Source organism: Panthera pardus, unplaced genomic scaffold (genome assembly GCF_024362965.1).
Source record: "Panthera pardus isolate Hobbes unplaced genomic scaffold, ASM2436296v1 HiC_scaffold_26, whole genome shotgun sequence".
NCBI classification, from domain to species: Eukaryota; Metazoa; Chordata; class Mammalia; order Carnivora; family Felidae; genus Panthera; species Panthera pardus.
The window spans coordinates 10299509-10317614 of record NW_026526832.1 but is presented as its reverse complement, the minus strand read 5'-3'; the positions used below and the strand labels follow the sequence as shown (position 1 = coordinate 10317614).

Below are 18106 nucleotides of genomic sequence, written 5' to 3'. Positions count from 1 at the left end.
CTCCTGATGCGCATGAGCAGAGGTGCTCTCTCCTTAGAATAGCAAGACACGCTGTATGTCCTTTTTCAGCCTGACTGGCCCTCAGCTCTTCAGCAGGGTGAGGGCAGGGACCATGTATTATTCACCTTCGTATTATTCACCTGTGTAGCACGACGTACTCAATGAACATGTGTTCAGCTAGATAACTCAAAAAACACGAAAGCACTTCAAAAGTTTCCTGGGGTTCCTAAAAGAGAAAATTAAGGGTCATTCCACCCTCGGGTGCGACGCGACAGGGAGAGAGCAGGCGGAAGGAGGGGAGAGCAGGGCTGGAAATGGAGAAGCCCTACAGCTCATATTCTATTTCCAGGCCTCGGTTTGCAGTCTGTTGGCTTAGTAATAAAGTAACGGCAATGTGGAACGTAAAACGATTTAGAGCGGTCCGTTCCTGGCAACCTCGTGAGACTGAGCGTTGGTTTTGGAGGACACTTAGCCCTTCTGCTTGTTGCTAACAGATTGGGAAATTTTTTAACGAGATGATTTTTATTGCTTTAGGGACGGATCCCACAGCACGTACATATAGTGATAGCACATGTATTATGTTTAGAACATTTTAAAAGTTTTCTTTTAAATGCAAAAGAAACGCTGCTTTATCGTCATGTCCAACTTTTTAACTTTTCGAAGTGTTAGCACTAGATGTAAAACTTCAGTGAAAGCTCTTTGCTGGCTGACGTGGCTGACATCGGTAAGGACGGCGCCCATCCTAATTTGACCGTGAGGAAACCGAAACAAGATCAGGCTGGCTGGAGGTCACGGACAGACTTGCTGGAGACTGGACCCAGATGCCCTGACCCCCAGCCCCGGCCTGTGCCGTGAGGGCAGAAAGCAAATTCAGAGCCATATAATCAGCTTTAAACCATTTCAGATTTAGCGCACTTAGGAACTCTTAGTTTCTTTTTCCTTTGTTTTTATTTACCTAAAAAGCGCTTATGGCAGCTACAAAAGAGTCTTCTAAAAACAAAGATAGACTTCTTGAAATTCGTGTAACTGTTAACTTAGCCAACAGCACACAAGTATCTCCCACGGTGGGGGAAATGGTTCATTGGAAGGGAAAACAGTAATTAAGATGGGCTTTAGATAGGGATGTCAGTGTCCATATAATATAAATTCATGGGAATGTCCTGGAAGGTTGCCTTATTCTACTTAGGGAACAATTTGCATACATCTGGTTGTGGTAATTTCTCTACAAGATGTTGTTCACACTCATACTTTCCCTTTTAAATTTGATATAATTATGTGATTCTTCACAGTTTCATAGCTATAATTTACATTTCCGGCCATACATGGTTGAGATTATGATCTCTCTCATGGTCGCAAATCTTCCCTGCCCAAATCTAGACTGTTTCAATTTGGCCCACTGAGTTGGCCGAGAAATTTGGGGGGAAAGGGGAAGTTTCTTCGGATTTTCCCCAACTCAGCCATGCATTATTAACATCCAGTTTCTCTACAAAGAGGGTAGCTTGCGGGGGGTGCAGAGGCTATAGCTGCATTCTGATTCCCCACCTTATCCCGCACTGGAAATGCTCTCAGGGCAGGGACCCTCTTCAGCATGCACAGAGCCCATGAGAAATGCCCTTCCGAACCACAGTTAGCTAGACCCCAACTCAAGTCTCTCGCTCAACGGAGGAGCTAGTGAACTGAGTTGGGTCTCAAAAGAAGCATCCACACAAGCAGACTGTGCAGATCGCAGATGACAGCCTATGGCTCAGCCTCCACCCTTGTGCAGCGCGGTAGCCGACTTGGAGCTCACTGTTCCATCACCCCCCCCCCCCCCCGCCCCAGGCATTTCTCAGAAGTGATGCTGTCTCTCCCTGGCTCAGCGTCCTGAGACCCATTCATGAGAAGAGGGGCCTCCTCCTTCTCTTCCTACATCAGCTTTAGTGAAGCATACATTATATACAACCAAATGCGTTCATGTTAAGTGACCAGTTTGATGAGTTTGGACGAATTTATACACCAGTTTAACCTCCACCGCAATATCAAGGCATAAAATTTGTGCATCACCCCAGAAAGTTCCCTTGTGTCCCCTCCCACTCAATCTCCAACCTGCACTTCAGCCTCAGGCAACCAGAAATCTGCTTTTTGGCACTATAGGTTGTCTTTTAGAATATCACATAAATGGGATCATTCTTTCTCTGAGCACATTTTTTGAGATGTGCCCATGATATCGGGTATATCGATAGTTCATTCCATTTTGTTGCTGTATAATATTGTATCACGTTGGTATGTCATAAATAGTTCATCAACTCACCTATTTGGGGTTGTTTCCAGTTTGGGGTTATTATGAATGAAGCTGATAGGAACATTCATATGCTAGTCTTTCAAAGACATGTTTTTATTTGGAAGGTGGAGGCAAAAACGTAGGCGTGGAGCTGTCACATGGTAAGTGTTAGCTTTACAAGAAACTTTTTACAAGAAACAAGAAGCTTTACAAGAAAACATACTGCTTTTCAGATGACTGTACCATTCTGCATTCCCATCAGAATGGATGGAATGAGAGTTCCAGTTGTTATACATCCTCACCAACACTTGGCATGGTCAGCCTGTCTTTAATTTCAGCCACTCTAACCTAGGTGTGGTGGCATCGCATTGTGGTTTTAATTTGCTCTTCCCTAATGACTTGAGCATCTTTTCATGTGCCCATTGGGTATCTTCTTCCTTGACTCAATCGCTCTGACTACCCTGATGGCACGAAATTCGATAATCCTACAGCCAAAAACATCCTTGCCGGTTTCTAGTAGGTTGTTACCCTTTCTTCCTTGCCTTAACCCTGCCAGGACATAAGAAAACTGACAGAAGCTCTGATTTGCCTCCTGTCCCAGGGTGAGGTCATCAAAACAGACCTTCAGAAACTCCATATATAGAAAGTTGAGCAGGTAGTTTGAACCTGTGGCATTGGAACACTGCCGGGAGAAAGAAGATATAAAATCATATGTCTCTCTTTCTCCCTTGCTCTGCTATACTTACAGGAACCACCCCCCCCCCCCGACAGAGAGAGAGAGAGAGAGAGAGAGAGACAGAGAAAGAGAAGAAAGGGAGAGAGGAGGGGAGGGAGGGGAAGGACACAGAGGGAAGTAAAGAGGCTGAGATTGAATTTACTCTAGATTGTAAAGTAGTCATTCCATGTGGACCCAAACTTTTCATTTCCAGGATTTTACAAGATTCCTCCTCTGACTCCCTACTCTTGTTGACAATGTAAAACAAACCCACAGTTAGCCTGGGAATTATCTTTATGGAATAAATCAGCATATTGTTTTGAGTTTTTGCACTGCATGTATTAATTTAAAAAGAACACATGTCTTGGTTCAGTAAAAATTTGCAAAAAGCCAGACATCCCATAAAAAGAATTTGTTGGTTGAGATGTTTATCCCTCTAGCCATCTTTTCCCTTTTATGACTACAAAGAATACTTGTGTTTCTTTACTTGTCAGAATCATCTACTCGGGAAGACTTCTGGCAGTGGGCCCAACAGGAAGTCCCACTGCGCTGAAGCAGGGTCTTTATGAGGTCTGCTTCCTTCCCATCCTTTGACTGGTCTGCACATAGGTGTGTTACCACCTTGCCTTTGCCAGAGAGAGCATCTTTCAGCCAGGACGCTCTCCTTGTCCAAGGCACGACTCAGAGAGGCCGGGCCCAGGCTACGCAGGCTCACAGTCTACGCCTCCTCTGTCTTGTTGTGGTGCCTCCGCAGTTGTGGGTGTGCCTGGGGAAACCTGGCATGTTACTGCTTCACCAGAACACTGTCTGATGTGGAGGAAGACACTTAGAGGGCCACGGAAATCAGAAGTTTCCAGAGGTAAACTAAGACCTTCCAGTGATCAATGCTTCGTTAACCAATCTCCCATCAACTGTGAAGATAATCAATATCCATAATGATGAGCCTAAAGCATTCAAGATCCCCAAGTGCTTTCTGCATTAAAAAAAAAAAAAAAAAAAGCTAAATTGCATGTGGTTAACATTAAAACTTTAAGTAATTTTGCTATAATCTTGTAAACCCATTGGTCTCCAAGCTTTTGTGATTTCATTGATTTTATCAGCTTTTAAAACACCTTCTGAACGTCCTGCTCACTGGTACACCAGGGCTTGGAAAAACCATGCTAGGCAAAGAACTTGCATCAAGCTTGGGACTGAAATACATTAATGTGGGTGATTGAGCTCAAGAAGTCTGATCAACGGACATCGTGGAGTCTGGTGAGAGGGCTTGTCCCAAGAGCATGCCTGAAGATCCACGGATGATGGCACAAATCCTGAAGGATAAGAGCATTACAGAATATGAGCCAAGAGTTGTAAGTCAGATGTTGGAGTTTGCCTTCTGATATGTGACCACAATTCTAGATGATGCAAACATTTACTCAAGCCATACTAAGAAAGCTACTGTTGATGCAGATGGTGTGCGATTGGCGATCCAGTGCCGTGCTGATCAGTCTTTTGCCTCTCCTCCCCCAAGAGATTTTTTATTAGACATGGCAAGGCAAAGAAATCAAAGTCCTTTGTCTTTTGCCTCTCCTCCCCCAAGAGATTTTTTATTAGACATGGCAAGGCAAAGAAATCAAAGTCCTTTGCCATTAATCAAGCCATAGTCAGGCCCCAGGTTGCCACCTGATATTGCTTGTTCCAAACTATAGACTTAAGTCTTAATTTTTTTTCAAATTTTTTTTTTAACGTTTATTTATTTTTGAGACAGAGAGAGACAGAGCATGAATGGGGGAGGGTCAGAGAGAGGGAGACACAGAATTGAAACAGGCTCCGGGCTCTGAGCTGTCAGCACAGGGGCCCGATGCGGGGCTCGAACTCACGGACCGCGAGATCGTGACCTGAGCCGAAGTCGGCCGCTTAACCGACTGAGCCATCCAGGCGCCCCTAGACTTAAGTCTTTACAAAGAAAGGCATCTACTTCTGCGGGAAGAATAACAGTTCTGTGGTTATTACTAGCGGATCAAGTACACCCACTCTTGGCACACCAACCCCACACACCATGTCTGTGTCAACGAAAGTAGGGACTCCAATGTCCCTCACAGGGCAAAGGTTTACAGTACAAAGACCCACTTCACAGCCCCCAACTGCAAAAGCATAAATTCCTGCAACATCCGCGGTTCGATTAATCCATCATTAATCGGGTCCAAGAACATTCTTATTACCACTAACATGGTGTCATCGCAAAATACCGCCAATGAATCAGCACATGCACTGAAAAGAAAACAAGAAGATGATGACGATGATGATTGTGATAAACTGTGATAATTTGTAATCTGGCCTTGATGCTTGTAACATGTATACTTGGTCTTGAATCCATTGCACTGAGATTAAACATGCATGCTGGGTGTTCTCAATTTGTGTTGTAGGAAATGTAAGTGGCATTTAATGAGTAAATACAGTTATCCTTTCTGATTGAGATGTGGGATTTTCTTTAGCAGGATTAGTAATGGTTTTTCATCAGCCTTTCAGTATAAAAAATAAAGCCGTTCACCAAATAAATAAATAAATAAATAAAAGTTGGTATCCCCTCCACATATTGATGTTCATGTATTTATAAGCAACAAATGCTAATTACTAAAATATTCATGATAAAACATACACACAGATAGAACATTTCACAGTATAGAATTCCCTCCTTTCTTGATTAAATAAGAAACTCTTGGGGCGCTTGGGTGGCTCAGTGGGTTAAGCGTCCGACTTCAGCTCAGGTCATGATCTCACCCTCCATGAGTTCGAGCCCCGCATCGGGCTCTGTGCTGACGGCTCAGAGCCTGGAGCCTGCTTCGGATTCTGTGTCTCCCTCTCTCTCTTCCCCTCCCCTGCTCATGCTCTGTCTTTCTTTGTCTCAAAAATAAATAAAAACATTTTAAAAATACAATACAATACAATACAATAAAAAAGAAACTCTTAACAAAATAGAAATAAAAAGATACTTTCTTAAAATGATAAAAGATATTTATCTGAGTCCATCATGCTATTAACACAGAATTTAGAAGTATTTGTACTGAAGTCAGGAGCAAGACAAGGATGACATTAATCACTACTATTATTTAATATTGTTCTGGAAGTAGCAGCTCTAATTTAAAAAGACAAATAAATGACAGTATCTATTTAGAAGTAATATATTAACAGAGTATAATAAATATCGTTATTTATGTAGGTAAATTAATCTGTACACACGAAAAAAACTGAGAGAAGTAACTGAAGAACTATTTTCAAAAATAAGAGAGTTTGCTAAGACAGTGTAATAATAAATCAGTGTGTAGCAAGCAATAGCTGAATAGATGTAATGGAAGGTAATGCCTTATTTACCATAACCACAATATAGAATCAAATTTCTAGGAATAAATCTAAGAACTGCTTGATAGACAAGCAGAAATCTCAGGGCCCCAACAAGTAGAAACACATACTGTATTTTGACTAAGAAGACAGCATCCTAAAGTTATCAAAGTTTCCTCAATCTACAAATGTAGTGTAATTCTCATTAAAACACCAACAAGATTCTTTTTGTGTCCTAAAATTCAAATGGAAAAACAACAGCAAGAGTAGTTATGGAGATTCCGAAGAAGTCAAGTAATGAAGGGCAACCATACCTACCAGACAGGAAAAAAAAAAAAAAGTATTATGAAACTCTAAGAAGTCAACCAGTACTGTGAATGAACAGATGAACTTATCAGTGAAACAGAATGGAATGGCCCTAAGTGCACCCAAATACACATGTAAATTTGGTATACGATAAAGAGGGCACGTAAAATGGATTATACAGTACGTGGGCCCTTAGAAGAAAAGGAGAGTGGGAAAAAAATGGACCAGCCTGTAAAATTATTAGCCAGCAGGAGGCAGCAGCCTCCTGAGATCGATCCTCCCGAGGCACCATTGTCCACAACCCTGCGTCCAGGCATCGCCCGCGATCCCCGGATCATTCCATTCCAAGTGTGCCCCACTGTGTCTGCAGCCATACACAGTAACTGCTCACTGGGAGCCCTTGCTCTTTAGCCCGGAATAGCACAGCAGGGAAAGGCATGCCAACCAGGAAGGCATTCAAGGCTTAGAGGAAAAGAAGACAAGGAGAAAGAGGAAGAAGGAGAAAGCGAAGAGCCTAATGGAAGAGCCTTGTTGACGGGCCCAACTTGGGGATAAAGAAAGAGGTGCCTATGATAGAGAATCCTGGAGATCTCATCACAGAGAGATCTGAGGTGTCATCTAGGAACATCCATCACCTGCAGGACAGTCTCCCCAGGAGCCCAGAGGCACGGCTCGGCGTGATCTCAGCAAGCTGAGTATGTGTTGTTGGGAATACTTCTTCCAGCTGTGCCAGCTCACAGGCTCCCGGTGGGAAGGGCGCGAGATGACAAACGTGGGTACGCTTTGCAGACTCCGATCCGAGGCGATCGTTTGCTTTGAGTTGAGCACGCACTCACCTCGCCGTTGTTAACCTTTTGTTTCCAGAGGAGCCACGGACTATGCAGACCCAGCAAGAATCCAGATACCCTCCCCCGAAGGAAGTTAAGGTTGGGAGCCACAGAGTAATCGACACCCTGTCCAAAGGCAGGTCCCCGGGAGGAGCGTTGACCCTGTGAGTGTCCTGCTTTGTTTGCCTTCATCCTGGCAGGCGGCGAGGCGTCTTGCGGGACTTGATGAAAGACACAGAGCTCCAGCCAGAGCAGGGCAGCAGCGAGGCTTTCCTAGATGCGGGGCCAACGTCAAAGCTCTCCTGTTCCGCGCTGACATGTGCAACTCTTGAGCAGGTCTGATAACACATGCAGAGACAGACTCTTGGGTTCCTGAGGGGAGAGATCAGACCCAGAGATGTTCCATACCGAGCTGGCAGAGACGCAAAAGCCTGATTGGGAAAGCCATGAGGCCCCCAAATCCACTGTACGGATGGATGGCCCACGGCTGCCTTGGGGGGTCCTGGTGGCTTCGTTATCTATTTCCAGAGAAAGATTAGGAAGGCGTGCAGAGCACAGGGGAAAATGTGCTGCTTTCTCCCTGGGGTTCATTTGTTTTCCATAAATTGAGGCTTCCAGGGAAAGGTGGCAGGATATAAAATAAAACAAGTACTGCGCCCAGAATCGGATTCAGATCCAGACCCGGCACTTGCTGCGTGGACAAAGTTGCACGAGGGACTTAAACTCTGTGGGCCTTAGTTCCCTCATTCATAAAATGGCGCTAAAAGTTCCCGCCATACAAGATTCTGTTAGATTAAATAAATGTACATAGGGGCGCCCGGGGGGCTCAGTGGGGTTAAGCACCCGACTCTTGACTTCGGCTCAGGTCATGATCTCACAGTACGTTGAGTTCGAGCCCTGCATCGGGCTCTGCACTGACAGTGCAGTCTGCTTGGGATTCTCTGTCCCTCCCTCTCTCTCTCTCTCTCTGTCCCTCCCCTGCTTGCTCTCACTCTCTGAAACTAAACTAAACTAAAATAACCACAAAATAATTGGCCTGTAGAAATGGGACTTTTTAGCCGCTTCCCTTCTGAGGGGATAGAGATTCTTCTGGCTATTTACATCTTCCCTAGATGTTTCCACATTGCTTTTTATCCCCATAACCCTGTAGTGACACAAAAGTTGCCCACACAAGTGCCTGTTGACTATTCCTCTCGATTCTGGTGGTTGAATAAATATCCACAGAGACAGGCACAGCAATGAGCCCACCGGCCGGAAGCCCAGGGGAAGGGCGCGGTGGCATCCAAGGACTCTCCACAAGTCCTTGCACAGAGGACATCGTCTTGCCCCGTATCCCGTGCGGCACACACACTAGTTGGGGAATCCGTGTCTGTTTTTTGGACCTAATTGGGTCTCGAAAATAGTTCAGAATCCTGGTGAGTCTTTCCTGAATTCACATAGTTTGTTTGACAGCGTTTTCCGTTTCCCGTTGGCTCCTGAGAGCCCGAAAGCAAGTCAAGGCAGGAAACCCACAAACTGCTCGTGCAAGATGCCATGTGAAACACTTTCACACTTTGGCTCTTCGAATTCTCCCCACAAGGTCATTATGGCCATTTTACAGGTGATAAAACACAAGCTCCCTGAGGCGAAATCGCTCGGGCAGTGATAGCCTGAGCTGGGGGTCGCATCTGGCGCTTCCAGAAAGAGAAGAGGAGGGAATGAGAATTTTACGGAAAGATTAAATGTCATACTTTGGAGTGTTTTGTAAGCCTGTAGAAGCCTCTGGAGCCTGGCAGTTTTGGCTTTGCTTGCAAGTCTGGCATCCAGGGCGCTGGCTACTTTCCTTCGTTTGCCTCTTCTCTGTTCTCCCTCATCCTCTTCTTTGTTTTCCATTTCTTCCCCCAGTTAGACCTTAGAAGGCATTTACTGGCTCCATTTAGCCAGCAGAAATCTCCCACGCCCAGAGGGAGGCCTTCGGGTACTTTCTGCTGGAGGGCCTCAGCCTGGACTCAAGGGGAGCCCTTCACAGCGGCGTGCCTTGCATCCAGGGGTGCAAGGAACATCTGGGCTGGGCTGCCGTGATCTGCCAGTCCCTTTCCAAGGCACTTTGGCCTTCCTTCCCTCGGGGTGTTTTTGGTTTTTCCCAACAATCAAATAAACGGAGTGTTCTGTGTTACTGGTTCGGTTATCTTGGTACATGGGGGAAGGAGCCAAGGAGAAAACTGATACTCCGTGTTATGCAAGCTGTTTTCTGGGAAATTCAGAACCGTCTCCTGCGTGGCTCAAGGCTACGGCCCGCTGTCTGCATCCTGCACTGGGGAGCCACCCAGGCGGGCAGGGCAAGGACCGCCGCGTTGGGGGGCATGGTCTGTGGCTTCCTTTCATCTTCCTGAGCTGTGGTGCAGCCCACAGAAACCAACATCTTCAGCCTTTGTACACACAGCCACCTAGCAGGCGCTCGGTAAAAGAATCAAAAGGGAAAGGGGCTTGATTGCACCGGGGGCTTCCAAGAAACCCACGGGGTTGAGACTGACAGGTAGACCTTGGACAGGTGGAAGCAGACCCTTCGATCTCGCCAGAACCCCCTCTGGAGTCCCTACCGGAAGACCACCTGTCATTTCTTGGCATCTCCTGTGCCAGCCATGCCCTGAGAGGTTCTGCCCCTCTCAGCGCTAAGGGGTGCTCAGGCCCGTGTCCCCTGGGAGCCAAGGATTTTTGCACCCAACCTTGATTTGAAATTTTTAAGTGATAATGAAAATACAGTAATGATTTTTTCAAGCAACAATGAAAAGCCAGATGCTATTCAACACCATATATATTTAATTGTAATGCACGTGATTGTCCTGGAAAGGTCAATCTTCATTTTAGGATTGTCCTTTGGGGTTTTAGTCGTTTGGAATTGTTCTCATTTTACAAGCGCAAAGACTATTGTCCAGAGAGGCTAACTAACTTGTCCGAGGTCATACAACGAGTGAGCCACAAAAACGCGATTCTAACTCAGAACTGTCCGGTTCCTAAGTCCACAGATGGGCCATGGCTGGAAGTGTGTGAAGCTTTTCCTGAGCATCCCTGGGCATTCCTGTTTTTTCACTGCTTCTCAGAAGCCCTGACTTCCTTTACTTAAGGGGCACGGTCCTTCCTTCCTACGCTCCCTGCTCCTCTGATACATCATTTCTGTGTTGATGGAAACATTCACCTTCCCTTTCACCCCTATTGTTAACCAGAAGGCCCTGCCTCCATTCACAGAGGAATTAGGTTTGCAGACGGATGAGAAAGACCCCTCTTCCTCCCTCGCCACAAAATCATCCTTTTTCTGAGGCTGAACCGTGTGTTTCCTGAGGAGTCAGGCGGGACAGATAGCAGGGAAGGCTGCTGGGCTAGCCCTGCCCTCTCAAGGCCCTAATGTCTCCTGTTCCACCATCCGCCCCTGGATGCCAAGGACCAGGCCTTGCTGTGAGAATTAGAGGAGGCAAGGAATATAAACGTGACCAGCACCGTGTCTGACAAGCACGCAGCGATCCCGACTCGCCCCTTCCCCCACTTCCTAGTATCCCCTCCTCTCCTCCGGCTGTCCTGCCATCCTGCCCTCCCAGCCGGCTCCCCGCTGTCCCCGCACAATCTTGTCCCAGGCAGGTAAAGACCCAGCAGACCAGCATCAAGGAGCAGTTGCCAGTTGGGGGAAGGCCAATGAGGGTTGGGAGGACAGAGAATGACAGAAGGCAAGTTGTGGAAAGATTGAGGACCTAATCTTTCATCACATATGGGTGACTCATGTGCAAGCATGCGTGCGTGTCTGTGCGTGCACGTGTGTGTGTGTGTGTGTGTGTGTGCGTGTGTGACTCAGGGTAGGGATTTGAATTTGAGACCTTATTCCCTCCAATTTGCATATAAGGGGATGATCACTTAGAGATGTTAACTTGCACAAATTCATACATTTCTACAAACTGGCAGAGATAAGATTTGAACCCCCCAAGTTTTTTAAGTGTTTATGTGTTTATTTGGAGAGAGAGAGAGAGAAAGAGTAAGCACGAGTGGGAGGGACAGACAGAAAGGGAGAGAGAGAATCCCAAGCAGGCTCTGGGCAGTCATCGAACCCTAGATTTGATGAAGGCCCTTAGCCCCACATGACACGAACTCCGTGATCCTGGCACAGCATACCCACGTGCCACACACCCCATGACCCGCTGTCTCCTCAGACTTCACTCCTACAACTGGCTCCTTCTGTCCTGCCTCCCCCTCTCCTCCCTCCGTTTTGGACCACTGTGGCCAGCAGAGACAATGCCTAAGGATTACCTACTTTGAAAAAAGATTTCCCTTGACCACATAGCTCCTTGCACCCATCCCCTCAGAGAGCCCCAATTTCTCTGATTCTCCTCTCACATCCCTGAAAAAGCAAGCCGTGTAACCAGTCCACTACATTGTTTTCAGATCTCAGATGTTCTCATGGAGTCTTCAAAAGTCCATAGGGCCTCTGCCCTGCCTGACAGGGATGCAATCTCGTTTTTAATTGGGTGGATATCCCACCATGGTTCAATGTCTAATAGGGCTTCTGGTCACCTCATGATGAACTTGAAACCGAGAAAAAACATGACTCTACATGAACTCCACATACATTTCTTTTTTTTTTAATGTTTATTTATTTCTGAGAGAGAGAGAGACAGAGCATGAGCAGGGGAGGGGCAGAGAGAGAGGGAGACTCAGAATCTGAAACAGGCTCCGGGCTCTGAGCTGTCAGCACAGAGCCCCACGTGGGGCTCGAACTCACAAACCATGAGATGATGACTTGAACTGAAGTTGGTTGCTCAACCGACTGAGCCACCTAGGCTCCCCCACATACATTTCTTAAAGTAAGATCAAAGGACCATTTCTCTACATGGCTCTGAGTGATTACTGTAACCTCCTCACCTACTGTATTGGTATAATAACATGTTGTTCTATTGAATTATTGTGATTTATGTTGTTATCCATAGGATCTACATAAATAAAAAAAAATCAGGCAATTAATATAAAAAGACCTTAAAAGTCAGGAGCCTTCTGAAAGCAAGCTGCTATTTAAAAGACATGAGTTCAAGAAACTGAAATGTAGGGGCACCTGGGTGGCCTAGTTTGTTGAGCATCTGACTTCTGCTCAGGTCATGATCTCACAGTTTGTGAGTTCGAGCCCCGTGTCGGGCTGTGCACTGAGAGCATGGAGCCTGCTCGGATCCCCTGTCTCCCTCTCTCTCTGACCCTCTCCTACTCCTCCCCCACCCGCCTCCCCCTCCCTCCCTCGTAGGCCTGAGCCTGCATAGGTGCTTTCTCTCAAAAATAAATAAACGTTAAAAAAAAGAAAGTGAAATGTATTCTTAATTAATCCTTGGAGATTATGCCTAAAATCATTATTTAGGGTCTCCTCCCCATGTGCCCCAACAGGAGCATCACAATTTGAAATTGAACAGAAATTCTTAACCTGAGTCTAGCTTCCTGGCCATGAGAGAGATTCACCAAACTTCACAACTCAAGGTGGACAACTCCCAGGGGCCGATGCCTAAGTAGCAGAAGGGAACGAGAGAGAGGAGCAGCATCCAAAGAAGGCTCATGGGTAATCCTGTGCTTTTGTGAATCTTCCACCTGGAAGAATAACCTGGAAAGTGTCACGGGCACGTTATTTTTAAGTGCCAAGATCGGAGATGCAGAGAGGAGGAGCATGTTGCAACGCAGCCTCGTGGGGCTGGCTGAGCCCCGGGGAGTGAGCCTCTTCAGGAAAGACATCCCCAGCCCCGGTGACGGTGACAAGGATTAAGACTTCCCTTAGGGCATGAAACCTCATTAGCTCAGGCTTCATCAATCTGGAATTCATGCAATTAGACCAAGTCTGGTTTGATGTTTATCTTTGATTTGCCAACTCTTTCTTCAGGGTCACGCAGATTCACAGCAAAAACAAATTGCCAAGGGAGTGTTGAGGGATATGGCTGACCCTTCACAGTCAGGTGGGATGTGTCTGGAGGTGTTTGTGAATGGCAGCAGAGTTTCACATGCCCTCTGTACAATGCAGTCGAGTGGAAATGAAAATTTTGAGTGACCTTTGTATTCTTAATGATTCTCCGTAGGCATTTATGAACCTGCCTCAGGATCCTTCTTTGTCTGACGGCTTCTCTGTCTTAATGTCATCACCAGCAGCTGCTGTTTTTCCTGGGGCCATTTTCTACAAACTTTTGCTCTCAATCAGTTCCCAAGGATCACAGGGACTCTGAAGTCAAGTAGAAAATGTTAATGCTACGTGGACACGAGCAGGTGGGCAGTGGGCCGGGTTCACTAGCTGATGGAGGCACTCCCATCCTGTGGCCTCCCTGGCCATGGGATTCAAATTTGTGCTTCAGAAAAATCACCATACGGAATGGATCCTCAGTCACTAAGTCCATGACTGCCAAGTCTATAAATGTCAAGGGTTTTTGTAATACAAAGTAGTGGCTCGTAAACCCAGTTGTTAGATATTTTTGAATGTTTATTTTTGAGAGAGAGAGAGAGAGAGAGGGCTCGCATGCTCACAAGCGGGGGAGAGGCAGAGAGACAGGGAGGCGCAGAATCCGAAGCAGGTTCCAGACTCTGAGCCGTTGGCTCAGAGCCCGACAGGGGGCTCGAACCCACGAACACTGAGATAATGACCTGACCCAGAGTCAGATGCTCAACCAACGGGGTCAGCCAGGCGCCTACAGTTGTTATATCTCAATTCACTGGGAGATTGAAAGTAATTTGCTCATAAAAATAAAGTTCCAACAAGCACAAATAAGGTCCCTTAAAAATAAGGGACCTTGCTCACCCGAATTTCGATACGCTTTTTTGAGCGAGAGAAACGATAGTGCCTTCCAAATACAACAGTCCTAAGACCACACAGCCCACAGGTGGCTGTTACTGACATGTCATTAACAGCTGGGCATCTCAGTACTATTAGCCGAATGCCCTGGGCCATTTTGGAGGTGTCACGGGAACGTCAAACACGCGCACGACGTCTACCACATGTGCCAGAGCAGGAGAAAGCTTCAGACATGCCACTGAAGAACCAGCACAAGCTGTTTCCAGGGGTTCCACGGCGAGATATTTATCCACAGACACGTGAAATAGCATGTTAAACGTCAGCTCCATGCCGTCCCTACGATGGTTCCCCAATAGCATCCACACACCCACCCCCACTCCATCTGGATTAGCACCACCCCTAAGCACATCACCCTCATTCATCCCACAGGTATTTGTTGCACACACATGAGATGCCAGCCCCGTCCCCAGCCCTGGAGACCCAGCAGGGAACGAGACAGGCCCTTCCATACCTCAGGTCCTCATCCAGAATCTTCTCATCCCCCTCCCCCAGTACTGTGTCTTTCTGGTCAACCCAAAGCATCTTTCTGGGCCCAGTGCAGGTGGCACCTCCTCTGCGGAGCCGTTTCTAACCCTCTTCTCCCCCACATTCCCTGGGAGAACTAGGTAGTTTCTAACCTTTATTCCAGGAGTGCTTCGTGCGAAACTGCTGTCGCATCCAGCCCACTGTGTTTGGGGTGCTTGAGTGTGTTTCCTCGAGCAGAGAGAATGAACACCGCTGAATCAGGAAATGTGTTTGTTTTTACAATAGTTTTCTTTTATTACAAAATCTAACAGCGCTTAACAATGCTTTAGAAGCATCAGTCGGATGTGAATAAATGATGGCCTGGCTGATCTAAATGTGTATACCATTACGCAGGATTTACTATGCTCGGCCTATAAGAACGTAGGAGAATTGCCCCAAAACGCACTTCAGAGAGTCCCCTGTGACTATATAAGAGGAAGAATTTCATTTATTTCATTCATTGCATTGTCTTAGGCTCTGTGTCATAATTGTGAAGGGCCCCCTCTCAAATGATATAAACTTACAGAAACCAAATTGTTTGGGAAGAGGGAAATCATTGCTTTTCGATTCTGTTTTAGTGATGCTGGTGCACTGCATGGGCCTGAATTTTGCCTGAACGTGGCTGTTGTGAAAAATGCCTTTGACCTGTTTCTGTTCCCTAAAGACCTCATTTGGGGAGTTGGCTTCGTGGGTTCATGTCTGTCTGTGAAAGCAGCATCAGCCTGCCGGGGCTCTGGCAGAGCCCAGGACAATTCAAGACACAGGTGAAAATGGTGCCCGGGGAAGTGTTTTGTCAACCACAAAGAGCTTGAGAAGCAAGAGAAGGTTATTATCAATATTCATTGGTGCCTTGAGATGTTGATGGTCCGGACCAGGATCGGCAACCTTTTTCTGTAAAGGGCCACAGAGTAAATATTTCAGGCTTTGCAGGCCACCTGGTCACACTGTGTCACTTCTGCCACTGTAGCAGGAAAACATAGAAAGTAAATACATGAATGCGGTTGTATTCCAGCATAACTTTGTTTACGGATATGGAAATGAGTTTCATAAAAATGTTCATGTGTCGCTAAATATTATTCTTCTTTTGATAGTTGCCAACGTTTAAAAGTGTAGAAACCAGCCGTGGTTCACAAGCTGGAGGAAAGAAGCCATGGGCCAGATTTGGTCCGTGGGCCATGGTCTGCTGACCTCTGGTGTAAAACACAGAAGACTCATCTATCTAGATGGCTGGTGGCCGGGGTGGGCGGCCCATTTTGGCTAGCTGAACGATAGCCGATGAAGCACTCCAGAAATATTCAAACTGAATTAGTGGCACGACAGAACTACACCATCTCTTAGAAATGTCATTGTTTTCTGTGGAAATAACTGTTCTCCCCATATGCCTTGTTCCTTTGACCTGGGTTTATTTTCCACCGGGAGTATTGGGTTCTGCACCTGTGAGCGAAGGCCACGTTGGTCATGAGTCAGCACCTATGGGCTCAGGGGAGAGGGTAAACGAGCCCAGGTGGAGAATCTCAGATACCCGAAAAATCACATTCAATCACTCATCATCCTACAATATAGCTCTCTAGGTCAAGACTTCTTCGTTCCACAGAAGGAAGCACCATCAGAAGATTCTCCAGGGACTGCAATTCCTACACAGAGGTGGAGAATGAGAGAAACGACTATTCAAGTGCTGTTAGTTTCCACCTGCTCTTCTCAGTTCTGTGTAAGCAGCGGACATCAGGACCAGAAGTCTTTGTTTCTGCAGGTGGAAGACTCATCCCGAGGCCAAGGTGAGGGAGAAGTAAAGGCAGAACTCCAAAGCCATGGGAACTATCGTTGTTAATGTCCTTGTTGGGAATTAACTTTCCCACCAGGTTATTTACTTATACAGCTCGTCTCCTCTAGTTATCTCAAGGCGTTGAGTGTTCTGAGCTTCTGAAGTGCAGAAATGGGCAGTTTTCTGTTTCAGACCCACCTCCTCCAAGAAGTCTTCCTTGATTTCCTACCCTGAACTGAAAAATATAAATCTCTCCTTCCTTTGAATTCCCGCAGTACTTTATCTGTATCTGTCTCAAGGCTTTTGACCCATATCTTTTCATGCTGTATTTATCTTCAGACCCACTTGCTGAAAGAGGCACGTTCTCTGAATCCTCCTTGCGCAACACATATTTCTTATCATGGCACCTTACTCCGAGTAGACACTAAGTAGACAGCTATCGCTTGAATTAAAAAAAAATCCAATATACTGACAAACTGATTCATCTATAGCAGCACTGTCCAATAGAACTTTCTGCTAGGACAGAAGTGTTTTATACCTGTACTGTCCATAAGAGTAGCCACTAGCCACTCGTGGCTATGGAACACCCAAAATATGGCCAGTATGACTGAGGAGATGACCTTTAATTTTTTCAATCTTAATCACTTTAAATTTATTTATTTATTTATTTATTTATTCATTTATTTATTTGAGGTTGGGGGGCGGGCAGAGGGAGACAGAGAGGATCTCAAGAAGGCTCCACACCCAGCATGGCGCCTGTTGTGGGGCTCGATCTCACAACCATAAGAGCATGACCTGAGCCCAAATCAAGAGTCAGACACTTAACCCACTGAGCCACCCAGGTGCCCCCTTAATTACTTCAATTCTAAATAGCCATGTGTGACTAATGGCTATCTTATTAGACAGCACAGGCCTATAGGACAATAATTAACTCATTTTGTGTGTGTGTGAATGGATTGTTTATTTAGGCAATAATCAGATCACACAAACGTTGTGTAGAAAACCTTAGCAGGATGATTGGATATTCCATTTTCCGAGCAACATAAAGATGCCCGTTCTTATATTCTGTGCAGCAAGGTCCATTAGAGACAGACAAGAAACCACAAACAAGATGGAAAGGTTAAACTTACATTATATTAACAGGAGGTATGTGCTATGAAAAAGAAAAAAAGAAACAGAAAAAACGGAGTAAGAGAAAGTGAGCTGAGAGTGTCTGGGAGGAGGTCAAGGTAGGCTTCATTTAGAAGGTGAGGTCTGAGCTCAGGCTAGAGGGAGGGACAGGGGGCAGGCTGGGCAAAGAAAATGGCAAAGGAGCTGAACTCTGCAGGGCCAAGTAACAGCTCGAGACCATGGGCTGAACCCCTTACGACCCGGTCACAAAGAAAATGAGGCTGTGGGGGGCACTGAGGAGGGAGAACGGTTTTTATCGTGTTTTGTTAACAAAGCCTTGATAGATGTTTCCAGAACGATCTCTTGAAGTTAAAAATTAAAACTAAGTGGCAAACTGGCTCACTCCACTTTTAAGCACAATGAGTTTCTGGAAACCACACTGGAAAACACAACAGTGAAAAAATCAACTTTA

General features: G+C 46.1%; 1 pseudogene; it reads left to right on the top strand.

Annotated features, from left to right (window-relative positions):
• The first annotated feature begins 4501 nt into the window (after positions 1-4501).
• LOC128773703 (transcription initiation factor TFIID subunit 9-like) lies at positions 4502-5430 on the top strand (annotated as a pseudogene).
• The last annotated feature ends 12676 nt before the right edge of the window (positions 5431-18106 follow it).